Source organism: Lutra lutra, chromosome 5 (assembly GCF_902655055.1).
Source record: "Lutra lutra chromosome 5, mLutLut1.2, whole genome shotgun sequence".
NCBI classification, from domain to species: domain Eukaryota; kingdom Metazoa; phylum Chordata; class Mammalia; order Carnivora; family Mustelidae; genus Lutra; species Lutra lutra.
This window is the reverse complement of record NC_062282.1, coordinates 125,070,555-125,097,822: the sequence shown is the minus strand read 5'-3', so window position 1 is coordinate 125,097,822 and position 27,268 is coordinate 125,070,555. Positions and strand designations below refer to the sequence as shown.

Below are 27,268 nucleotides of genomic sequence, written 5' to 3'. Positions count from 1 at the left end.
TTAGAGCAGGGTGGGGGGCTTCAGGGGGTCGGGAAGGGAAAAATGAAACAAGATGGGATCAGGAGGGAGACAAACCATAAGACTCTTAATCTCACAAAACAAACTGAGGGATGCTGGGGGGTGGGGGGAGGAAGAGGGTGGTTCGGTGATGGACACTGGGGAGGGTATGTGATATGGTGAGTGCTGTGAAGTGTATAAACCTGGGGATTCAGAGACCTGTACCCCTGGGGCAAATAATACATTATATGTTAATAAAAATAATTTTTAAAAAGACATAGGTAATTTTGTATGTAACTACTATGAAGTGTGAAATTATGTTCCTCACAACACACTTTGAATAATACTTCAGAATGTAGCAAACAATGCAGAGAATAGAACATGTAAAAGCTTCAGGTAGAAATAAATACTTCATTTATTCAGTGTTTTTTTCCCCATAGACCAAAATATTATCTTAATAACATTTTCAAATATGAAAAATATTTTAAACTGATATATTTATTTATTCTCTAAACTTTCTGTATTAATTTTTATAATAACAATTATTCTTTTTTCTAAAATATTAATCAGACCATGGCTACATGTTAAAAAGCAGTCCCAAACATAACTTTATTGCTCATTCTGGGCAATGCAAACAAATCAGTTTGCTATAAGGCATTAATAGCACAGGAAGAAAAAAAAATGCTATGAGGTGCTAATTTTCATTTTCTAGAACAACTCCATGTACTATAATAAGCTCTCTCCCAACTGTCTGTCCAGACCAGCTTCCTCACCTCTAGCCTCCTAACACCACACAGATGGGCCGTATATGAGCACATCTGCCAGGGCTGTCAAAATGTAAACACACTCAGCTGGTAGCAGATGTTTTCCAAGAAAGATCACTACACTGGAGTTGTTCTGCTGTGGATTCCATGTGAGTTGATCTCCATGATTGGGCGTAAGGTCATTGTGTTCAAATAGGTCATTTGTTTTTCAGATCTAGAACAATAACAGGGTAGATCCAAGCCCAGCTGTTTGGTATTTAACATGTACATATGTGGAGAAATGTTTCTGAAGGCTCTGTTAATAAGCCAAATTTTTATTTGGCTTTATTTTACTTTACTTTACTTTTACTTTATTTTACTTTATTTGTCTTTATTTTAGTCTTTATTATTTATTTAGACTTTATTTAGTCTTTATTTCAGGTCTTTATTTTACTTTATGTCTTTATTTGCTGAGCTCTTCAAAGGTAAAGCATAGACTTAGTGAAAGAAAAATAAGTATTTTTCAGTTTTTCTGTGGTCATTGTAATCTTGTAGGTTGTTGTAATAATTGTCTCTACTCATAGTTCTTAGTCCTGCTTTTTAACAATATACTAGACATTCACTTATAGGGTAATTTTATTTAATTTTGTAGACGCTGATGGTATATTTTTCTTAGGTGAGTTTATAAACTCATTTCATATATATGCATTTGCAAATCCTGATGGTATGTAAAATCAGAAATACTTTATAAACTACTTTTATAAAGTAATACTACCTACAAGGCATTCTACTAAATGTGAGGTTTACCTGGAAGAGACATACAAGAGAATAAAAAATCATATCCTTTGGTAACAAGTATTCTATCTCTGGAGTACCCAGAGAGTTCAGAGAGCACAAAGGGGCAAGGCAAAGGACACAGGCTACTTTGAGCATGGTTTATAGTCAGGCAGTAAAATCAAGACAAGCAATAGTCCACTAACAAAGGACTAAAGAACAGAAACCAGCTGCCCTTCTCAGTGTGAGTGTGTGTGTGTGTATGTGTGTGTGTTAGTAACCATTACCCTAAAAAACTGCTTATGGAAACTAGGTAATTTCCACTCCCACTCCTGACCAGTATAGTATCATTGTTGAATTACAAGTTTAAACAAAACTGAAGTCTACCCTAAACCAAACACCTACCAAGGCCAGGTAAGTGCAGACTTACTGAAATTATCCATTGTATAAGACACTCCACTTCCAAATATCTCTGTGTTAATATTTACTTTGTTTCCAGCTTGATGGAATCTACCATAAAAAAAAAAGTCCTTTACTTGCCTCCAAGTAATGACTTTGAACAATGACTTATTTCTTTCACTTTGACAGATGCTTCCAAATTATCATGACTTTAAAGTTTGATTTTGGGATGGTTCCAGAATTTGAAAATCCACCTGCCCAAACTTTCCAAAATATAGAATGTGAGCCTTCTAATATTCTCATTCAGTGACCATACCCTTACTTTCCTCTGTGGGCTTGTGCTTTCATGTCCTTATTTAAAATGTATTTCTGAGGATTTTTCTTCAGTCTTTTCCTTCTTCTTTATTTCCGTGCTTGGGAACTTTATTGGTCCTGGAGAAAGGAAAATGTGCGGGGCCCCACCTCCTGCAGAGAATGACAATGCTCTCACTGCTTCCTGGTGTGGTTGATAGGGATCTTCACATGCTAGGGGGAGGCCAGGAAGGACTTGAGCTCCTGCACAGGGCTGAGGCATGCCACATAGGCAGAGAGCAGGGGGAAGGAGTCCAGGCAGTGGGGTTCTAGGACCTGATGAATCAGCAGCAAGTTCAGCAATGTGTAGTCCAAGAAGGAGATCCAGTTGCCTATGATGAAGACCTGCCCCTCCCTGGTCCTAGGACAACAGGAGCTCAAAAGACTTCAGGTACCCCAGTCGTGGCTTCATAAACCCCTCCTTGCCTGCGATGGGGTTGGCATAGATAAAGACGAGGTATTTGCAACAGAGGCATTGGACTGGTACAGGGTTAAGGTCTCCGTCCTGGAACTCAGAAAACTTCCCTGGTAGACAGGAGGGCAGGTCTTGTTGGTCACACCTCTTCTTCCAGTTCTGGCCCTGGTCAGCCAGCAGCATGCTTATGGCCTTACGTCGCTCTCCAACAGGCGAGGAGACAATGCTGTAAGGTGCCATGGTGGCAGCGCTTCCAGCCTTGGCATTGGAGGTGGTGGTGGCAGAGCTCTCTTCAGTTTTCTTCTCTCTCTACACCTCTAGAGATCGTACCCACTCTGATGTTTGTAAACTTGGCAGATGTACAGGTATATGGGAATAATAATTTAAGGAATTTATTCAGAGACAAAATATGCATATTCCTGTCATATTCATAGTATAGGTTCCCTTTAATAAACAGCTCAAGGGGGTTTTAATGCAGATAGTGTATTGGGCAAATGCTCCCAGGGAGTAGAAGTGAGGAACCAGGTGCCATAAACTGAATGTCTGTGTCCCTCCAAAATTCATATGTTGAAACCTAATCCTCAAATGGTGGTATTTGGAAGTGGGGACTTTGGGAGGTGATTAGGTCATGAGGGTGGAGCCATCATGAATGGGATGAATGTCCTCACAGAAGAAGAACCCAAGAATGCTCCCTGATCTTCTATACCACGTGAAGACATGGCAAGAAGATGGCTGTCTTTGAACCAGGAACCAGGTCCTCAGCAGACACCAAATCTGCTGGAGCTTGATTCTTGGACATCTCACCTTCCAGAACTGTGAGAAATGACAGTTTGTTGTTCATTAGCCCCTTGTCAATTATATTTTGTTACTGCAGATTGAAGGGACTAACACATAGGAGGAGTGTAACAGGAAAGAAGAGAAAGCCTATATAAAAGATATGTTTTCAAATTGACGGTTTCTGTGGAGACTGAGTGCTCAGTCCCACCCGGACTATCTGAAGAAATTTATCATAAGGATCTCCAGATTCAAGGACTATAGAAGAAGCAATTACCCATCAGACCCAACCCTCCATTGAGAGTTTCTCCATGAGTGATAAACTTCTTCAACTTGTGGATTGTACATGTGAATTCTTAGCTAGCTCCCAGAGATGACCTAAAGCATGTGCCAGAAAAACACTCAAGTAGTATGTGAAAGCAATGCATGCTTGATACTAGGCACAGTCTACACAATATTGTTTGCTAAGTCAATGACTAGAATGAGTCATGAAGTGGAGAAGAAATGAGGTAGTGCACAAGGTATTTAATATAGTCCCCCTAGCATACCACTTGCATAGGCTGGTACCTTCTATTAATTCCAGTCCATAACCAACTCTCTAAATTGTCAGACGCCTGTAAGCGATTAGTTTGGCAACTATAGTCCAAGCATCTGTAAATTATTCCAAGTCATAATTGATATTCATCATCTCCTTTCTCAGAGTTCCCTTACTTCTGCTAGTGTGGGTTTCTTGTATGAGAGGTGACCTGAATCTGGGCACATAGTTGACTTCTCCTGGATTGCTGCAATTTTCCATTCAGATTTATGTCTGGGCACTGAGATATCCAGTGAATCTGCTGGGTCTCAGAAACAGTTTCCTTTTCCCTCATCATATAGCACCAACTCTGTCATGATCTGTGTCAGTTACTCCTGCCAGTATGATAACTCTTTCTTTGTCTATTAGCTCATTGCTACCCTCAAGTTTACTGGGATCTTTATTGAGTCCACTGGAAAAAAACATTCCCCCATTAGAAATCAAGACTTATTATCTAATGGAATTTGAATTGTGAATACCAGAAACAAAAATTTCTAAAATGAATTGACAGAAGTATGAGAAAAAGAGCCAATGGTACTTTTATCACTTGATTACAGGACTGGCATTCTAGATATTTGGGACACAGCACCATATACTGGCCATTAGTTTAAAGGAGATCACACATCTTAAAAGACAGTATACCAGAACTGCTTGGTGTCCTGGCTCTGAGTTGTCATTTTATTGAGCAGTTAAGAGGTTATCCTATTATCACATTAGGTTAACACTTTGTGGTGATAAGGTGTAGAGTGAAACAAGTCGATTCCACAGTAACGGCAATTTATGCACTGCCTCACGTTGTTTGCCATAAGATTGTCTTTTTAGTCTAAGGAAACCTTGATGATCCCATTCTAATGAATTAGGGATTTTTTAAGACCCTGGATAATATAAGGTTGGTGAAGTACTGAATGTAAGAAAGCAAATCCATATAGAGAATTATGTTGATTCTGGTAAGTTTAAATTGTTGTCTGCTCTAGAAATTGAAAGGGTCTAATTCGAAAGGGTCCAAAAATTCCACCTTGTATCATTTCAACATGCCTCCAAATTGTTCAACTTGAGTTAGTACCATATTTAGCGCCCACACTGGTTGTTGCCATTGACAGGTTATACATTTAGCAATGGCAATAGCTTATCAGTCTTAGTGGGAAGGAACCCACACTGTCGGGCCCATGCATAGTTCCATCTCAGCCACCATGGATAACTTGCTCATGGGCCCATTGTGCAAACACCGCACTGGCTGAGAAGTGGACTGATGCTCATCAGCAGGATGGCCCATCTTGTCCACCTAGTGACACAGGCTTTTTGTCTCTGTCAACTATTAATATAAGACAAACAATAATCTACAAATTTTATCCCAAATCTATCTGAATGTAAGACTCCAGACTTCCTCTTTTTTCCTATGTTCCAATCTTTGCCTGTCTGGGTCCCTATTCAATGAGTCAAATCATGTGTCACTTTGATTCAGAATAAATGACCAAGCATACTACTCCCAACTCTACTCACTGGGAGGGCTTCCTCTTATCACTGTCCTGTAGGACCACACTTGGATTGTGCTGAAGTACAGTCAGATACACATTTTCAGAATTAACTAAAGCTGAATTATCTGAGTCTTAGACATGAATTTTCCCTCTGGCAACTTAGTCCTAGGGAACCTCCTTAGAGGCCATAGATGTGAGCTGAGGATAAACAATGGTTCAGCAGAAGTAACTGATATGGAATTGCACATCACCTATTTGCATAACTTACGCGTGTACCCTAGTACACACTAGGGTATTGACTTAGGCCCTATCCTGGATCATTCAGGGCATTAGATAATATACTGGAAATAGAGGGGAAATAGCAATTTTAAGGACAACAGGATCGAATGACTACTGTTAAACACCGTAACTGATGCTCTAGAAAAATATAATAAATAGCTACTACTAATTAACAAGTGATTGAAAAGATAGAGAAAGGGACTCTGGGAGTTCACACAGACATATTCTTCCTCTGAGGAGGGGAAAAAAGAAAAAGCTGAGGACTAGGTCCAAAACTTAATCATCTAAATAGCCCAGCTCCAAAGAAGGTAAAATGCTCATCCAAGGAAGCTTATTTTATCAAAATCAGGGCCATGTTGGGGTGCCTGGGTGGCTCAGTAGGTTAAAGCCTCTGCCTTCGGCTCAGGTCATGGTCTCAGGGTCCTGGGATCAAGCCCTGCATCGGGCTCTCTGCTCAGCAGGAAGCCTGCTTCCTCCTCTCTCTCTGCCTGCTTCTCTGCCTACTTGTGATCTCTGTCTGTCAAATAAAAAAAAAAAAAAAAATCAGGGCCATGTTTGGGAAAAAAAAAATCAGGGACACATAGATTGCCACCTCCCCAAATATTGAATTTGTAGCTTTTAAAGTGTTCAATAGCAACATAAGGCTACATAATGACTATTGACGTGGACAGCACGGTTCAAGACCATCCTACTTCAATAAGTTGTGGGGGAATTTTCACAGTCGATCAGGTTATGTCTACGGAGAAAGGACCTCAGGGCTACAGACAAAAAGGCCTGATTTAACCCTGACTCTCTCACTTATTTGCTCTGAAATCTCTAATTTTCAAATTATCTGTTAACTGGAGAAAGTAATAATACCCTCGTGGAGTTTGACACTTAGATATGCTAAGATGTGATAATTGGTGGAAATAATTTAAATGGTGAGGGTTTGCAATACACTATATGCTGAAAGTACTTGATATTGGAAATATAGTAAGAAAAAACCCTATTTTCTTATAACAAATTATACAAACTTTCACATATATATTAATGTGTGCTTATGACAAAACAGAATCTAGAACCCTTGATTTTCCATGATAATTTTAACACGTGTTTATGTCATTAAATAATATATAATTTATTATACATGGCTTAAACTTAATAAAAGTAGACTCATACTTTATGTATCACCTTACCACTGGATTTTTCTCTTAGTATATGTAGAGCTGGTACTGATCTTGATGCATATAGCACTCTGATTCATTTTCACTACTATTTAGTATTCTGTTGCATGAATGTAAATTTTAAAATTCTGACTGTTGGAATATTCAGATGAAAGAATGATTTTCAGACAGCATCCTTCCTCAGCTTTCCAGATGCAAAGCTGAAGCTTCTCTGCATGTGTCAAGATGTATTCTATGGGGGTGCCTGGGTGGCTCAGTGGGTTCAGCCTCTGCCTTCAGCCCAGGTCATGATCTCAGGGTTCTGGGATCGAGCCCCACATCAGGCTCTCTGCTCAGCAGGGAGCCCGCTTCCCCTTCTCTCTCTGCCTGCCTCTCTGCCTACTTGTGATCTCTCTCCCTCTGTCAAATAAATAAATAAAATCTTAAAAAAAAAAAGATGTATTCTATGTGCATACCTGTCTGTCTCAACTCAAAATGTTCTGTTAATTACAGGTTGCTCCTCCAGGTAAACATTTTCCTTACAACAAACATTTAATTCCATTTCACTTCAGAGGAAACAGGGTATTTCAAAAAGAAGATGCACTCAGGGTGACTAGGACCCTGACTGTATTAAATTATAGCTATTATAGATCTCAGTGCAGTTTTCTATTACTCTTGGCTTATCAACCCTTCAGGAACTTGAATCCTCTTGTTTCTTGAATCGCATTTGTTGACACTTAAATTTTATGAACCAAACCATATGTTCTAGCCATACTAATTTTTTTTTTTTTTTAGCACCATCATTTCTCCATTTCCTCTGGCCAATCCTTTTAGCTAGAACACCTTTCCAGACACTCACTACATATTAGCTGGCTAGCATCTGTTGATCATTTGGGTCTCAGCTCAAACATCAGTTTGTATTTCCCATATCAAAGTACTGTCCAAACTCTATTATTATTACTTATTTAATTTTCTTTCTATTTTGTAAAACTGTTGACAACTGGGGGACAGAGATTATATTGTATCAGTTTTGTTAGAACTAGAGTGCCTCTCATAGTAGCTGACACGTAGTAGGTCTGTGATTCCTTTAGTTAGATGAATTATTTAACTACTATATTTAGTTGATTCCAAGGCACGCATATTTTAATATTCTAACAAGTCTAAAGGCAGAGTGCTGCTTAATGTCCTTCTTATTTATAGATTATTTGGAAGATTTGCTTTGTTTTGTTTTAATATCAACTAAAATAATAGAGAGTCTTACAATTAAGGAGGTATTTGATTCTATAAAAAGATGGTAATGAATGATTAAAAATTCTTGGAGTTTTAAATTATCTTCTCAATGTAGTGTTGACATTTAATAAATGATAAGTGTACTAGTGGTGTGCAAATGAGTTAATTATTAGCCATCAATTAGGATTGACCAGATCCTTTCTGACTCATTTGTATTCTCAAGATAAGTTGCTTAACTATTTCCTTCATGCTGCATTAACTTGTTCTTATTCCACAAATTACTACAACCCCAAATTTTCATCAGCAGGATCTCAAAATATCTTGGTGATAGCATAATGTATTAATATCACCAGGTTGTCCACAATGAACATCTTTCCAGCTTGAGAAAGAAACATAAGTTAGCTCTAGCTAGGCAGAGAACTTAACCCTAAAAATGTAAAATGTGTTTCCATATATAATCAAAAACTGAAACACTACTAGGTAGTAAAATATTTGGAAGAAAGTAAAATAAGTAACTAAGATGGATTTATACTTTTTTAAAATCAATTATCAAATTCTTAAAACAAAACAAAACAAAACTGTGTCCCCATCAGGTTGGCTATCTTCCTATTGAGTAATCTAACATTAGCCAAAATCTTCAGGCCACAAACACCTGTCCTTTGCATCTGAAAGGACAGAAGATGCTTCACCATGTATTTAAATCTAAACCCCTTTATTTGCAATTATGAGTTAAAAAAAAAACAACAAAACAAAACAAAACAAAAACTTACAAACCACCTGCAAGGATACAGAATGCCTATCTTTTCATCTGAAGGGGAGGTGTTGTGGACTCCCTTTGAGGCACAAAACCACGTGTCCACATTAACCTTGGAGCTGGCCCAGGACACAGGCACCCCGGCAATGTCTTGTTCTCATATCCAGACCTCCAGGGCTCAGTGGGCAGGAAGTGCTGATCTTCCTGTTCTGAGGTGTTGCGGCCAACCATGGGCTTCCTTCTGTTGGTCTCCAGACTGTCCTGAACACTCAGACACCAGGGGTTGAGCCTTAACTCTAGCTCTGAGAGGAGAATCTAGACTCAAGGGCATTGACTCCCACTCTTGTCTTTCCTCTGCTCTTGCAATCAGGACACCTCACTGAGGAGCCTGTCTTGGGATTTTCAGGATGATCATTAGTATGAGGAATACATCTTGGCCTTCTGGTCCAGTTTAACCTGATCTATGCTGTTTTAATTCCAGTGCCCTATATCAAATATTCATACTCTTAGAAGTTTGACAATAGGGGCAATAATGTGACAAAAAACCAAAACAAAACAAAAAACAAACAAACAAAAAAACCAATAAAATCCTCATTTCTGACTCAGAGAGAAAGTGGAAGTCATGGGGATCAGCCTCGTTTTGAACTCTTGCTCCAAAGGATTAACATTCAAATGAATTTTGATGCTAAAATAAAATTTATGTATCCATGCCATGCAAATTCCCACCCCTCCCTGGTTCATTCACACGGAAAGCTGGTCCTAACAGTGGCCCCTACATGATCTGCAACACTGAACCACTCACATACTACCACTGCCCTCCTTCATGTCACTCCAGCCACAGTGGCTTCCTTGCTATTTTTCTGCCATATCATTTATGTTTCTGCCTCAGACCCTTTGTGCTGCTGAACCCTCTCCCCAGTGTCCCCTCTACCCGTGGATACCTCCATGGCTCACTTCCTCTTCATCTTCTGTTGTCTTCCCAAAAGTCACATTCTTAGTGGGCATTTTCTTAACTACATTATATTAAATATATACCTATCTCCCTTTCCTGCTTTATTTTTTTACACCCAACACTCATCACTATCTGATACCTATTATGTTACTTACTTTGTACTGTCTACTTCCCTTTAGTAGAATATTAGCTTTGGGAAGGCTGAAAGTCTTGCTTCTATTATTCACTTCTCTATTCTCAGCATTTAAAACTGCCTGACACTTAATGAATGCTAAAAAAATAGTTTTTGAGGGGAAGCAACATTTTTAAACTATTTGAAGATTTAGAGTTACCATGATATTCAGGTCTATAATTTTGATTGCTGAACAAGAGACTGAAGTGGGAAAACATCTTATGTCTGATTCAACAAACCCATTACTGTGATGAAAATTCATAACTTTACATATAGGAATGCAGTGTAACATTGGATACTTAAAAAAAAAATCTAAAGCTGCAAATTTTAAACTGTTGAGCTCACCCTTCACACTTTGCTAAATTTCTCATACCATAATAATAAATTAATTCAGGTTACCATTCATTCACTTGTTCCCTCTTTTAATATACAGTTGTAAAGTGCCTCCTCTCAGTCAAATGTTTCCAACAACCTGTGGTACACTACTAAATTTGGCTTATCATAGGACACTTTATCAAACAAAACAACAAGAAACAGTAGATAGTCTTTCTCAGTTACAAATCTTTGCTATGCAAATAAGAGAAACTAAAGTTTGTTTACCTTAGCAGTACTTATTTTTTTCTTCATTCTTAATATCAGATGTGCACTTCTAAGTGTATCTAAGACATAAGAGACTTCTAACTTTTTTTTTTTTTTTAAATAGGCTTTCTAGGGGCATCTGAGTGGCTCAGTTGGTTAAGCATCTGCCTTTGGCTCAGGTCATGATCCTGGGATCCTGGGATAGAGCCCCACATTAGGCTCTCTGCTCAGCAGGGAATCTCCCTCTCCCTCTGCCTGTCCCCCCACTCATCCACTCTCTATCTCACTGTCTTTCAAATAAATAAAATCTTTAAAGAATTTAAAAAGAATAAAAATAAGTAAACAAATAAATAGGCCTTCTACTACAGGGAAGAACATGGGTATGCTTCTCAGATTGGGGAACAGTGTGCACTTCACACCAATTTATAGATGTATAAAAACCTGTGCCCACACTAATGGTTTTGGTTACATTTCTTTTCTAATTTTAATTTTGTTATTAATTTGTTATCCTGGATTTTAAGTTTCACTGGAAAAGATCTTCATATGTTTTCAACTAATATCAGATCCAGTTATGAACATAATTTTTATGGCCCAGTTGAATTTAAGTTGGAGTGTATCTTAGGGAAAACTAAAGAGGATGAAATGAAATCTTTTTTTTTTTCACTCCCCCAACCCCCCAAGAAACCTCTTTCTTAACACAATGGTTAGTTTTAGGAAGGTTCTAGCAGGGTTTGAGGGAGGCTCTGCCAATTTCAGGTGAGTGGAGAAGAGTTTAAACTTAAGCAGGGGCGCCTGGGTGGCTCAGTTGGTTGAGTGACTGCCTTGGGCTCAGGTCATGATCCCAGACTTCCAGGATGGAGTCCCGAATTGGGCTCCTAGTTCCCTGGGGAGTCTGCTTCTCCCACTGACCTTCTCCTCTCTCATGCTCTCTCTCATTCTCTCTCAAATAAATAAATAAAATCTTAAAAAAAAAATTTCTTAAACTTAGCAGGGTGCCTGAGTGCCTCAGTCAGTTGAGCATTTGACTCTTGGTTTCAGCTCAGGTCATGATCTCAGGGTCCTGTGACCCAGCCCCACGTGGAGCTCTGCCCTCAGTAGGGAGACTGCTGGAGAGTCCCTCTCTGTCTGCCCCTCTCCCTGTATGTGATCTCTCTCCCCCTCTCTCTCAAATAAATAAATAAATATTTTTAAAAAGTGAAAAATAAAAGTAAATTTAATCAAGTTTGTTTAGCCATCCCTGGCTGGATGCCAAGGAGTTCTGTGACTCATTAAAAAAAAGAAGGTAGGAGCAGGGTAGGAGTAGATTTTACTACACTAGACAAGTCTCAGACAATCATATCTATATAGAAGATAAATTTGTTTCACCAATTTACAAAACTCCTTAAACTGTTAAGCAGCATACAATTTCATTGAGACTTTTATTCAGGAGTAATAGATTTAAAGCTACTTAACCAAATCAGTTCTTCAAGCTCGCTTTGCCATTTGCACATGGAATTCATTCATAGTAAGGTGATTGTACAGTAATTACATAAAATATAAAACCTTCCATTTAGATAGATAGATATATGGAATTTTAATTACTACCAGCTAGATTGAAATGCTGCTCCAGTTCAGGGTGTTAAGAAATCAGTGGGATGCTATTTATGTTCTCCAGAACATATGATACAATTGTGTTTTTCTATTATCTATTGCTCTGAGAAAGCAATTAGTTCCAGGAGCTATGCAGTTTATGGGAAAAAAAATTAAAATGCCCCCACCTATCCCTAATTAAGATTAAGAGAATTCTTTGTCATGTTGAATGTATTTAGGCATAAAATTACAATCATTTTGACATTAAATTCTCATTACTGTATTTCTCCGGAGTGATTTTTTTTTTAACAGATACTTGTTGAAATGCTGACTGATATCACTCTTCCTCTAAATGCCATTCTCTTGCCTACTTTTTCTTATTACCTCTACTTTCATTTCTCCCAACACCAACACGCAACCTCTTCTCTGTGATGAACTTTGAAATTCATGCCAGGGAAGTGAAAACAAAAACAAACACAACATTATTTCCCCAACGGTTTATGGAAGATGAAAAACTAAGGACCCCCCTCCCCCTCCAAAAAAAGGAAAAAAAAAAAAAGAAAAGACTAGTGGTAAACCATTCTCAGGCTGCCCGGTTAAGGAGTCAGGAGACCGACCCAGCCGCAGGACCCGGCGGCAAGGAGGCAGGGCAGTTCCCCCCACAGCGGGAATGTGTGAAAAGAACCCGCTGGGATGGACCCGCCCAGCCTCCGACCTGCAGTTCAGGTGCGCCCGGGAGCCTCTAACTGCCGCAAAAGGCCTCTGGAGCGGCTGAGGGCATCTCCCTAACAGTGTCCTGAGAACTCGCTCCTTTCTGCTGGACACAATGGCTCCTGAACTTTTCCGCTCTTTGCTCTCCGGAAAAGCTGACCCGCACAACCCCGGACCAGGGATCCTAAAAGGAGGCATGCTAGCTCCATTGTCTCTTTTCAAAGTCTCTTCTGAGGGAAGTCAGTCCACAATGTCATTGTAGCTCCCTCTGGGACTGTAGTGCAAGGTCAGCACCGCGAGACAGGGAGAAAAAGATAAGAATATTTGACTTCCAACCTCCTGGTGATTTTCATTAAAAGATAAATCTACCTCAATCTATTTTGAGCCTGGGTTTTTATAACACAATAATAAAAGGGGCAGTGTGAAAAAGACTTTATTTCATCTACCACATTTTTCCTACTGCTCATTCTCAGCCTATAAATGCATTTAGCAAGTCTAAAGGCAATCGGGAGTGTGTAGCATGTGGTAGCTTTGCAGCCAGGTGAAATATTATTCAGTCAAGCTTGAAAATTCAAGATCCTACTCTCCCAGAGAGTGTCTTTGTTCATTTCTGAGAGGACAGCGAAAGTCAACTTATTCTCCATCTAAGTCTTTTCATGTGAAGTGACAACATGATCAAGAGCAACTTTGTGTGGAAACACACTAGGCAGCAGAATGTCACCTATCATTTCACAACTACTTTTCAGTGTACCTGAGAAGCTGAGAGATCCTGAGTAGGTGATTCAGTAAGGAGAACCTGCCTTCCTGAGGCGGAGTGTCTCTGAACACACAGTTCAGTGATGCTCTAGGAATAGATGAGTTCTTGAAGGAGGTCTTTCAGCTGTATTGAGTCAGGTCAGAAGGGATATAATCACATGAGCAGGGTGTGATTCTGATGGGATAATCAACGGGCCACAAGGATAAGAGAATATTATAAAAATCTACATGCCAACAAATTGACAATCTGGAAGAAGTGGATATATTCTTACATATGAACTACCAAAACTGAAACAGGAAAAAATAGAAAATTTGAAAAGACTGATAACCTACAAAGAAACTGAATCAGTAATAAAAAATCTACCAACAAAGTCTAGGACTGAATGGCTTCACAGGAGAATTCTACCAAACATTTAAAGAAGAGCTAATACTTATTCTTCTCAAATTATTCTAAAAAATAGAAAAGGAGAGAAAACATCAAATTCATTTTAAGAGGGCAGCATTACCCTGATACCAAAATTGGTTGACTCCACCAAAAAAAGAGACCTATAGGCCAATATCCTCAATGAACATGGATGCAAAAATTCTCAATAAAATACTAGTAAACTGAATCCAACTATATATTAAAAGAATCATTCACCACAATCAAGTGGGATTTGTTCCTGGGTTACAAGGGTTGTTCAATATTTGCAAATTGATCAATGTGAAACACCATGTTAATAAAAGAAAAGAATCATATGATCATTTCAATAGATGCAGAAGAATCATTTCACAAAATATAACATCCACTTATGATAAAAACTGTCAGCAAAGTGGGTTTAGAGGGAACATACCTTAATATAATGAGCACCGTATATGGAAAACCCATAGCTTATATCATCTTGGGGAATGGGGAAAAACTGAGAACTTTTCCTCTGTGGTTGGGAAGACAGTGATATTCACTCTCACCACTGTTATTTAACATAGTATTGAAAGTCCTAGCCACAGTAATCAGATGATAAAGTAATTAAAAGCATCAAAATCAGCAAGGAAGAAGTTAAACTTTCACTATTTGCAGACATGATACTCTAAATAGAAAACCCATAAGATTACACCAAAAACTGCTATAACTGATAAATGAATTCACAGTATACTAAATCAATGTACAGAAATCTGTTGCATTTCTATACACCAATAAGGAAGCAGCAGCAAGAGAAATTAAGGAATCAATTCCATTTATAACTGCACCAGAAATAATAAGATACCTATGAATAAGCCTAACCAAAGAGGTGGAACAGCTATACTCTGAACTACAAAACACTAAAATAGAAATTGAAGATGAGACAAAGAAATGGAAAGATATTCTATGCTCATGGATTGGAAGAACAAATATTCATAAAAATATCTATATTACCCAAAGCTATCTATACATTTAACACAATCTGTATCAAAATACCATAAGCATTTTTCACAGAGCCAGAACAAACTCTCCTAAAATTTGTATGGAAACCACAAAAGAACTTGAATAGCCAAAGCAACCTTGAAAAATAAAAGAAAAGCTGGAGGCATCACAATTCCAGACTTCAGGTTATATTACAAAATTGTAGTGGTCAGAACACTATGGTACTGGCACAAAAAAATGGATGCATCGATCAATAGAACAGACTTCAAAACCCAGAAATGGACCCACAATTATATGGTCAACTAATCTTTGACAAAGCAGGGAAGAATATCCAGCAGGAAAAAGATAGTCTCTTCAGCAAATGCTGCTGGGAAAACGGGACAGCAACATGGAAAAGATGAAACTAGACCACTTTCTGACAACATACACAAAAATAATTCAAAATGATTAAAGACATAAATGTGAAACCTGAAATCATAATAATCCTAGACATGAACACAGGCAATAACCTCTTTGACATCTGCTATACAACTTCTTTCTAGATATGGTCTCCTGAGGCAAAAATAAACTACTGGGACTTCACCAAAATAAAAAGCTTCTGTTCAGGGAAGGCAGCAATCAATAAAACTAAAAGGAAAGCTACAGAATAGGAGAGGATATGTGCAAATGACATATTGGATAAAGGGTTAGCATCCAACATATATAAAGAACTTATAAAACTCAACACCCAAAATCTGAATAATCCAATTAAAATTGAACAGAAGACACGAATAGACATTTCTCCAAAAAAGACATACAGATGGCCAATAGAGACATGAAAAGAGGCTCAATATCACTCATCATCAGGGGAATACAAATCAAAACTACAATGAGATATCACTTCACACCTGTCAGAATGGCTTAAACCAACAACGCGAGGAACAACATGTGTTGATGAGGCTATGGAGAAAGGGGAAACTTCTTACACTGTGGGTGGGAATGCAAATTGGTGCAGCCACTATGGATAACAGTATGGAGGTTTCTCAAAAAGTTAAAAATAGAACTATCCTATGATCTAGCAATTGTGTCACTAGGTATCTACCCAAAGAATACAAAAACACTAAATCAAACGGATACATGCAGTCCGATAGACATAGTGGTATGATAATACAAGAGCCAAAATATGGAAATAGCCCAAATGTCCATTGACTGATGAGTGAATACAGAAGTTGTGATATATAATATAATATAATATAATATAATATAATATAATATATACACACACACACATATATAGATATATGAATGAATATTACTAGTCATAAAAAGAATGGAATCTTGTCATTTGCAACAACATAGATGGAGCCAAGTAGATGCAACAACAAAGATAGATTATGCTAATTGAAATAAGTCAGTCAGAGAAAGACAAATAACATATAATTTCACTCATATGTGGAATTTCAGAAACAAAACAAGCAAAGGGAAGGAAAAAAAAAAAGAGCAGGAGACAAACAAGAAACAGACTCCTAACTATGGGGAACAAACTGACGGTTACTAGAGGGGAGGTGGGTGGGAGGAGGAGTAAAAAGGTGATGGGATTAAGGAGTGCATTTGTTGTTAGGAGCACCAGGTATTTTGGGGAAATATTGAATCATTATATTGTACACCTGAAACCAATATTATACTGCATGTTATATAACTGAAATGAAATAAAAACTTAAAAAAATCAGTTTGCAGAAATCTACCTCTCCGTGGAGAAGACCCTTGAGATGAGAGGATGTTATTCATTTTTATCCAAATCTTAATCAATTTTAGATTTGCTGAATATCAGCCACATGCGGGATGCACTGCACGAGGCACCAAATGCAGGCAAGCTACAGTCCTTGGCTCTCCTCCCTCCATTACTCTCCCCTCCGCAGGCACTTCCTCTACCCACACTGCTGCAGGGGCCTCTTTACACTAGCATCTTTCAGCTGAGCTTTCAGCCCAGACTTGTCTCCTGCCTCTGGATTCAGATAGACAGCTGCTTATCGGTGAGTTTAACGTACTTAAAACTAAACATTTCCCCCCATTTCTATCCATTTTCCTCTTCTGATGTTTTCGATGTGAACAAATGGTCTCGTCATCCACCCAGCTACTAAAGCCAAAATGTTGTCATCTATTTTCTTCGGTCCCTACAGATAATCCAATGTCGTTACTTATAATGCTGAATACCTCTTGAATATGGAGATTTCTCTCCAATTCCTTTGCCGCTGTAACAGTCTGAGATACTACAATACCACTAAAAGGTCCTTTGTGCTGGTCTCCCTGTCCTTACTATTCCATTTGCACACAGATGATTCAAAGACAGAGCCAGTTATATCCACCCCTTGTTTGTGATGCCACCAACCTTCTGACAAATTCAAGACTCCTTAACCTCCTTTTGCAAAGCCCTCTGTTATCTAACCCCAAGTTGACTTTCCCATGTCCCTCAGAAATCCATGCATCGATCTCTAAGATTTATTCCTAAACAGAGCCAAATTGATTCTCATTTCCTTGTACTGTTTAATCTCTTTCTACACATCAACCCCCATCCCTTTAATTTGATATACTCTTGTTTATCACTTTATCAGTTTAAATATCACTCTCATGTTCCATCTATGTTATTTTTAAGATTTTATTTATTTGTCAGAGAGAGAGAAAGCACAAGCAGGGGAGCAACAGGCAGAGAGAGAAGCAGACTTCCCACTGAACAGGAAGCTAGACTTGGGGCTTGATCCCAGGACCCTGGGATCATGACCTGAGCCAAAGTCAGATGCTTAACTGACTGAGCCACCCAGGAACTGCTCACTTTCCATATTCTATAATACATTATAAACCTGTAGGGTTTTTGTTTTGTTTTGTTTTTGAGCTAATGATAGGCAATTAGCACAATTCCCTCTTTTTCTCTGTGAAAACTATGTCCAAATAAAACTTTTAAATCATCTCTAAGTTATTTTTGAAAATAATAGGGAAAACATAATTTCTTCCATTTATGGAAAGCTTACTCTGTGCTATGTATACCGCCAAATGCTACACAAAAACAACTTTAGTTAGTCATTAGTTTTCTTTAGTGTTAATATCATCTCATTTTACTCATGAGGACTCGTAGGTTACACTACTGACAGTGAAACTGAAACTCTAAGATGGGAAATCTGACTTCTGAGCTTACACTAGCTCTTGAGTTAGCTTTGTTTCCTCAGACAGGCCTTATTACAAAATAGCCCAAAGGAAAGGACAGTAGCTAGGGCTGCAAAAGCCAGATGTCACTCAGAGAGACAAAGGATTTTAGGAGGTTGGGAGTCAGCAAAAAATCAGAGATAATGATGAAGAGGGAACCCTGCTAACTAGGTTACCAGGAGCTCAGACTGGGTCCTGATCCCTGAGGTAGCCCTGGCTTCCAATTCCAACCTTTAGATGCCCTGGGACTGAAACTGCTATACTGGTACAGATTCCTTTTGTCATGGGAGTTGAGCAATTTCTTAGCAGGACTGTTTACGTGTGAAGGACATTGTTTATGTGGCTAGAGCCAGATTCCCCACAGACACCAGTGAGTCTACTCATCCTAACCTCCATCTTGATACTCACTTTCAATTGGGAAATGGCCTTCCTTGAGCCACCTCTTCCACAAAACAAAATAAAGTATGAAAAACATAAAGGCATTGATAACACCTGGCCAAGCCAAAATTACTGATGACTCTAGGCAAACATATCTCCCAAATGAACTGACCAATTTAGATATATTGATGATGGATATATATGGCCCAGACATGTAGTTCACTCCAGACAGAATGACCACTAACGACAAACTGACAACATAAGCATACCAAATGCTTTGAGCATACTGGCTTCCCCCACCCCACCCCTCACAGCGTATGTGGTCTTGAGGCATGGACTATTTGGTCATCAAGGATATGCTGAACTTCCCAGACAGATTCACCGTTCCAGATATACCAACTACTTGGGACTAATACATACTGCCCACTTGAGCCTGGTTCCTAGATTGACACCATCTGTTCTGTCCCAGCTGTCCATGGGCAATGAGTTCAGAAGGAGGAGCTGAGGTCAGTTAGAATATCTAGGAGGCAATAACGTACCTTCATATTTTCCCCAAGTGAAACAGTTGTGGTTTTTTTTTTTTTAAAGATTTTATTTATTCATTTTACAGACAGAGATCACAAGTAGGCAGAGAGGCAGGCAGAGAGAGAGAGGAGGAAGCAGGCTCCCTGCTGAGCAGAGAGCCCGACGTGGGGCTCGATCCCAGGACCCTGGGACCATGACCCCAGCCGAAGGCAGAGGCTTTAACCCACTGAGCCACCCAGGCGCCCCAACAGTTGTGGTTTTTATTGAACATTTGAGCCACTGACTCCACTAGCTTCTGTTAATCTCAGGAAAGCTATGCTTATTACCTCACAAATATTAACATTTATTTACATAATCACTTCTGAACTCAGTCTGTGAATTCCTATACTGTTAAACACATCATCTATTCTGGACTTTATCTAATATTTAAAGGCTGTATAAAAATTGGCTGCATCTCCCGGTCTTTTACAAAGACATTCCTCTGAAAGCAAATGTTTTTATCTTCCAAAACCCAAATACCGTGGGCAGCTACATTAAGTTTTCAATAACCAGGTTCATAAAGTCTTATATCTAGTGAAGATTATTAATAATGTTAAGATTAAAATAGAATATATTCATAGTTTGTTAATAATTACTAAGATTTGCTGAAACAGTATATTTTATGCTGGAAACAGGTATTTATTTGTTAAATCTGGCATGTCAGTGCTCTATGCCTAGGTCTTCTTATTTTGTCAGGTATAAAATAGACAAAAACATGTGTTAAGTGAATGAATCAAGCAACAGTTCTAATCTCAAGGAGTTTCTATATCAGGTAGGAATATGAAAGAATGGAAATACAAGATAAGTTCCATAATAGTGACACTAATATGTTAGAGAAAAGACAACACTGAAGGAATGATTGCAGATAAGAATGAATTTTAAGTCACAAAACCTGATTTCAAAGCCCTGCTCTGTTACCAACTTATTAGATGACTTTGGGCATTTTTCTCTCTGAGCCTTAGATTTCACGCAGGGGAGATGGGTATAATCAAGCCCATGGCTTGCCCTCACATTGCTACTGTAACAACTAAAATAAGATTTGAGGGCTAGAGGGAGTCATGAAAGAGTCTGAAGAAAAACTGGGCTGTGAGGCGAGATTTTAAGAACAGGTACAATTTCAGACAAATGTAGAAAATGGAAATGACTCTTGATTCTAGTTGTAGTGAAGAAATCAGTAGATAAGAAAAGTGCTTACGTGGAGGAAATAGGTGCTCTGTGTAGTGTGGGGAAAGACAATCGCAACTTTGAATAAATCAACAGTGAGGATTTGACTGTGTTGCATATGGGGGTGAGTTAAGGATAAGTGCCCTGTTTCTAGTTTGTGAATCAAGATGGAGAGTAATCCAATTCATTGAAGCAAAGAAAATGAGAAAAGGATCAAATTAGGAGAGTGCTAAATCAAGAGTTCTGTGCATGATAAATTGAATTGCTATAGCTTTGCAACATTAACGTGGAGCTATTAAGGAATCTGTTGAGTATATTGAATGTATTGATCTGGAGCTAAAGGTTTTAGAGAGGTGACTGGTATTCAGGAGGAGATTATAGAAGCAGAGGCATCAAGGAAGGGATAATCCACAAGCCCTGCATGATCAGAAAGGTCTGGATGCCAGAAATATTACATAGGATGCATATGTGGAGTTTACAGATAGGGAGCTGACCTTGGAACTAGAACCATAACAGAGGTCTGCTGCTGAAGAAATGGGTTAACATTTTTTCAACTTTTTTGTAATATTTGAAGCCCTAGGGGTATATGAAAAGTATGAGGGAGAAAGCATACATAGAAAGAGAATGGAAACTTGGCAGAGGGCCTCATTTATGGAGCAGAAGGGAGAAGAGGAGCTGAAACAGGAAATGAAGAAGGCATGAGTCAGTGGGAGAAAACACCAAGTACAACTTCATAGAAATTGAAAGAAGAAAGTTTGAAGAAAGGACCTGTGAACAGTATAAGAGACACCAAGGAGAATAGACATGCCCCATGAGATTGGTAATTTTACCATGGTAGCAGTGGAGGCTACAGTTGCTTTGTTGGGAATCCATAAAATTTGTAGATATTTCTTAAAATATTCACCAATTATTTTCTGAAGAATCCAAAAACTTTCTAAAAAATCAATATTTCTTTGTTTCTGGATTCAAAGGGAGAATATCAGGAAAACAAAATATCTTTTTATTTTTGCCACTACAACACATACATGTAAATATGTTCTCAATCTATATGATGTTAGTAGTAGATGTTAACCATTCTCTGAACTACATCCATGATTAGTATCTCTGTTTCCAGCTGAATGTTCTAAGCTTAAAGGGACATCAAGTGACTTGTCATATTTGTTCCAGTAAATCAGAGATAAAACGGATCTATCATTTTACATGAATAGCATTGGAATGTTTTCCAATTTGCCTAAAAAAAGAGTTTCATTTTCAGAGCATTTTCCACAGTTTATTTTTAAACAAATTGTAGCAAAGAAAAACTGATTTTTTAAGTATAACCACATGTAAAAAGTTGCTTCCAACAGTTATTAAAAGCATTCTTCTCTCCCTTAAATCAATGCTGACTTAAGATTCAGAGACAAAGTTCCCTTTTCGTATTCTGGTACCGTGTAACTCAGAAAAAACACTTTCTCATTCAGCTCTCTTATATGAGTATTATATTTACAACCATATATATATATGTGTGTGTATATATACACACATATAAAGATGTATATATATGTAAGATTTGTTTTTTAAAAATAAATGCATATATGTATAAATAGGTATACATGTTTATATAAGTGTATTTTTATATATGTGTGTATATATATATTTTATATATATATATATATATAATTATATGCAAGTAGAATTTTTTTCTAAATAATTTAAGACATAGGGTAGAGTTGTGGTAGAGAAAAGCCTGTACTTCATTACCAATTTCTTCATTCCTATGCTTATCTCTGAATGAATAGTTGCCTAATTAAAAAAAAAAAAGCGGATTTCCTTCTACCCTGGGAATTTTTGCAGTATTTTAGAAGAGCAAAGCTCAGCTTCAAAAGAATTATCTTTGCATTTAGAGAATGTTTCAAACATCAAGCATGTCCATCCACATATGCATTTGTAAGGAACTACAGCAGTGCCCATTTATCTGTGGTTTCTCTTTCTGCAGTCTCTCTGGCCCTGGGTCAACCACAATGTGAAAGCAGATCATCAGGAGGTCAATAGTGGCCTCATGCTACGTCACAGTAACTACGTCGTTCACCTCACTTCACCTTATCATGCATAGTCTCACGTCATCACAAGAAGGGTGAGTACAGTACAATATTTTCTGTGAGGGAACACGTTCACATAACTTTTATTCCAGTATATTGTTATAATTGGTTTATTACTAGTCATTGCTGTTAATCTGTTACTGTGCCTAATTTATAAATTAAACTTTATCATTGGTATGTATGCATAGGAAAAAAAAAACAGTATATATGAGGTTCAGTACTATCAGGCATCCACTGAAGATCTTGGAACATAAACCCCACAAATAAAGGGGGACTACTATATCAAATCTTCAGGCTTTCTCGCCCTTTGGCTTCTACCTTAGCCCACATAGTCACTCTGCGTGCCTCAGAGAATATACAGAAGTGATCATACCATATGTGTTACTTGAAGTGAGAGCCTGTTCACTGCTATGAGAAGCCAAGCGTTTGACTCCTGGCTCTTGCAGCGATAGCCCCTTTGTTAAAAAAAACACCTTGCCACTTTTGAGATTAATCAAAAAAAATATGTTTGTTGTAAAAAAAAAAGCAGTATATATTTTTTCAAACTTTTGTTTAAATTCTAGTTAGTGAACATAGTGTAATATTGATTTCAGGTGTAGAATTTAGTGATTCATCACTTACATACACCACCCAGTGTTCAACACAAGTAAGTGCCCTCCTTCATACCCATCACTCATTTAGCCCTTCTGCCTCCCACATACCCTCCAACAGTCCTCAGTTTGTTCTCTATGGTTAAGAGTCTCTTACGGGGTGGGGGGGTGCTTGGGGGCTCCATCATTAAGGGCTTGCCTTTGGTTCAGGTCATGATCCCAGGGTCCTGGAATTGAGCCCCACAGTGGGCTTCCTGCTCAGCGGGGAGCCTGCTTCTCCCTCTCCCACTCCCCCTGCTTGTGTTCCCTCTCACTTTGTGTCTCTCTGTCAAATAAATAAAGAGTCTTAAAAAAAAACAAAACAAAAAGAGTCTTTTACGGTTTACTTCTCTCTCTCTTTTTTCCCCTTCCCCTGTTCATCTGTTTCGTTTCTTAAATTCTACATATGAGTGAAATCCTGTGGTATTTGTCTTTCTCTGACTGACTTATTTTGCTTAATGTAACACATGCTAGCTCCATCCACGTCATTTTAAATGGAAAGACTTCATTCTTTTGACAGTTAATATTCTATTACATATATATTCTATTCTATATATGTTATTAAATAATATATTATATGTTATTCTATTATATAGAATAATTATATAAAATATATATAATATATATTATATATATTTTATATAATTATTCTATATAATAGAATAATATATATCATCTAATCTATTTAATAGAATATATTTTGTATAGAATATATATATTATATATTGTATTATATATTATATATTTTATATTCACACACACATACACACCACCTCTTCTTTATTCATTCATCAGTTGAAGGACATTTGGGCTCTTTCTATAATTTGGTTATTGTTGATAGTGCTGCCATAAACATTGGGGTGCATTATCCCTTTAAATCAGTATTTTTGTATGACCCATGAGATCATGAGCTGAGCCAAAAACCAAGAATTGGAGGTTTAAGGGAGGCTTAAGCAACTGAACCACCCAGGCGCCCTGACAGGTAAATTTTATGATGAATTTTCTTGGATCACTTTCATATTACAGCCCTGTTATATCTTCTATTCACCTAATTTCTCTGAAACTCTGTAATTTTTGGTCATACTATCCCTCTTGGAATAGTATGGAATTTTTGGAATTCCACACTATTAGAAAAATCTTGGAATTTTTCCCCCATCTTCCTTTCCTTTGGAAACAACTGCCATCCTAATCCCTCATGTCACCACCACACAAATTCCCTAAAATTTGATTAGCAGTGCCCTGTATATAATTCTCAGAAACTTCCCTCATCATGTCTTTTGTCTAAGAGACAAGCCATACATTAGAAAAAAAAAAAACTTTTCATATGTTCCATCTGTGGGAGGTAGAATATTCTATTCTTCATAGAATTATTGAAGAGAAAAGCATATTATGTCAAGGCCATTAAAAAAAGTTTTCTATCTCGGAGTCGTGCAGTTCAAGATTAGGGCTGATGTTTTTATACTAGCTTCCAATTTTCTCTCCATGTACTTTGTACTCTTTAACCTGCATCAGATATAAAGTATAAGAGAAATAAGGAGAAATTGTATTTCACACAAATGTCAATAAATGTAAAAGTATCATCTCCCCCCCCCCCCCCCCCCCCCCCCCGCCAAGAGGTGGTCTTAGCGTAAATGGATCCTAAAACGCTCAGGATACTTGTAAATGATGCAGCCATACACGGGAGAAGGCACAAGTGTTAGACCTTATTTTTAGGTTTGACTAAGGCGAGCAAGCATATTCTCCAAGGTTTGACCCTCAGAATCCTTCCTGGCAGCCAGACACTGAGTGAGATGGCAGATGAAGATGGCCCTTGGTTGGCGCCCCCCCCTTGACTGCAATGCCTTGGTGAAAATGGACTTGCCAAACCACTGCAGGAGACTCATTTAATTCCACCCTGATCAAATTTTACAGGTCTGTGATTCAGATTATTCCACGTTGTCAGCTGCAAGACTTCATCAGGACTGAATTTGTTCTGCTTGGAATCCTTAGTTAGTATTCAGGAAAGACCTCTGTGATTAGCCAAATCAAAACCTTTCAGCAGCAGCCACAGCCACGCTCCGACCGAATCTCGGCAGCTGACTTTTCTAACAAAACATTATCCTCTCTTTAATCCAGGGCTAAAACACAGGATTTTATTTTTCACTTTCAGGAAAGAACCGACCGGGGAGCTACAAGCAGTACCTGCAGCCGCAGGGAGCCACACCCTCCTCTCCCCAGGTGAGATTTACAAGCCTCTCCTTGTAAATCCTCCAGGTTCTCTCAACCCAGCTCTGCACTCAGAGCCACATCAGTGAAGCCTTTAGAATCCTTTCTGTCAAGGGGAGCTGTTGAACCACACAACTTGAATTTGTGTGAAATACCCCAATAGGAGCACACCGGGGAAGCCTCTGCCTGACCAAACAAAGGCATTTCTACCCCACTTAGCAGCCAGAGTCTGCTCTAGGTTAATCGCTCTGCTTACTGCAGGGGGCTCATTTCCCAGGGCCTCTAAGAGCCCTAGCTTCTCCCCAAAGTGTGAAGCATTGGGCACATTTCCCTAGGTCTAGACAGAGCTCCGAAATGCCATCTTGAAGTTGCTTCAACAGCACCCCCCACCACCCCACCTTTTTTTAAGCGCATTGACTGGCATCTCTCCTAGCTTAAGCTTGCATACAAGTAGAAAATTCTGATTTCTTGTTTCATGCGTGGGTAGCTGTTTATTGTTATCATTTGCTGGTCCGCTAAGCTCTTCGATGGCTTTAGAAGGCAAGTTAAGCACCGCCAGTTCACAGCTGAGTACCTCGGCTGGCACGGAGCCGCGCTGGATGCGAGCTTATTTGGAAGTCTGGTGTTTGTTTGTGCTCTTACTTCTGCTTCGAAAAACGGCAATTAATCAAGACATCTGACAAGTCCTCCGGGATTGCTTTATGACATCTAGCTGCCCAGAACCACCTGTGCCCCCGCCACCCCAAAGGGAGCACCGTTCACTAATATTGCGGGAGATGGGTCATGATGAAGATCCTTGTGGTGACGCCACTTGTAACTGTTGTTTCTTCCTAAACATACATACGCTGTGCCTGATTTTTTTGTGACAAATAGCCACCCGTTAACTAGATATTTAAGGTGAAGTCCTTGACCATTAGGAAGAGTAACAATGATAATAATTAATAAGTGCTGTTTATTCATTTTTCTTCTTTAATCTTTATAGTAACTGTGACAGGTACAACTACTCTAGTTTTATTAATGAGAAAGTGAAGCACAGGGAGTTAAAATACAGCTGGGAAGAGTATAATGTTATGGGTAGAATTTTTTCCTTGCTATTATTTCTACCTTTATCTCCCATACAAAGCAATGTGTTCATCATTATAGGATGTGATTTGAGAAAAATAAACTTCCAGTCTCTGGCTCTACCCGCAAACTGCAGTTTAGTATTGTTAGCATGTGAGGAAAAACATCATGTTAGAAACTGCACCTTTGAAGGAGAGACACCAAATGAGGGAAGAGGAGGATACCTTGCCCTCCAGAAGAGAGAAAATTCCTGCTGGGTTAGATGTCTTTGTATGTGTGGTGGTACCAGAAATAAAGAAAAAAAAAAAAATGATGAAAGAGGTCCTGAAGGGAGCATCTTGCTTTCTGTGAGCAGCCTCAGGAAATGTTAATCATTAACAATCTGTGCTCTACTTGGAACCCTGGATAGCCTACGGGAGATTCCCACATGATGGGTGCCAGGGAAAGATGACTCTGGAAGTTAAGTGTGAATGGGTAGATGAATGGGTTTTTGTGACCAAGATGAATATTCGATGCTCATTATGTAGAGAACTAGTGATGATGATCTGGAGGGAAAGTCAATTTTAACCTGGCAAAATTGAGTTTGTGGTGACAGCAGGGCATGGAGCATGAGACATCTGGAAAACAAATCAGAAACAGTACAAAGGAGGGGAGATCTGAAGTAGGGGCCGGACTTAAGAGTTGAGCGTCAAGATGTGACATTCCAAAGGCATTTAATATAAGCAGCTGTTATGTTCCCCACTCATTTTTATATTCCCAATTCCTTAAACAATCCTTAGTATATTACTTATTGGACTCACTGGACCAATGTATAAAAAGAATAAAGAGGGAAAGAAACCAGATAAAAGGGGAGGAAAAACCAAGAGCATAACCTGCCAAAAAATGGAAAGGATTGAAATCTCCTTGAATATCAGGATAATCTTTAAATTGAAGGTATAGATTATTCTAGAGGTTTTAAACCTGGCTCTATATTCATACCACTTG

General features: G+C 38.5%; 1 long non-coding RNA gene and 1 pseudogene across 1 annotated transcript; one reads left to right on the top strand and one right to left on the bottom strand.

Annotated features, from left to right (window-relative positions):
- Positions 1-755: 755 nt before the first annotated feature.
- Positions 756-27,268, top strand: LOC125100827 (uncharacterized). The gene is made up of 3 exons (XR_007127668.1): positions 756-910; positions 22,286-22,423; positions 25,167-27,268. It is a non-coding gene; the product is annotated as an uncharacterized LOC125100827 (long non-coding RNA).
- LOC125100826 (glutathione S-transferase P-like) lies at positions 2,284-2,975 on the bottom strand (annotated as a pseudogene).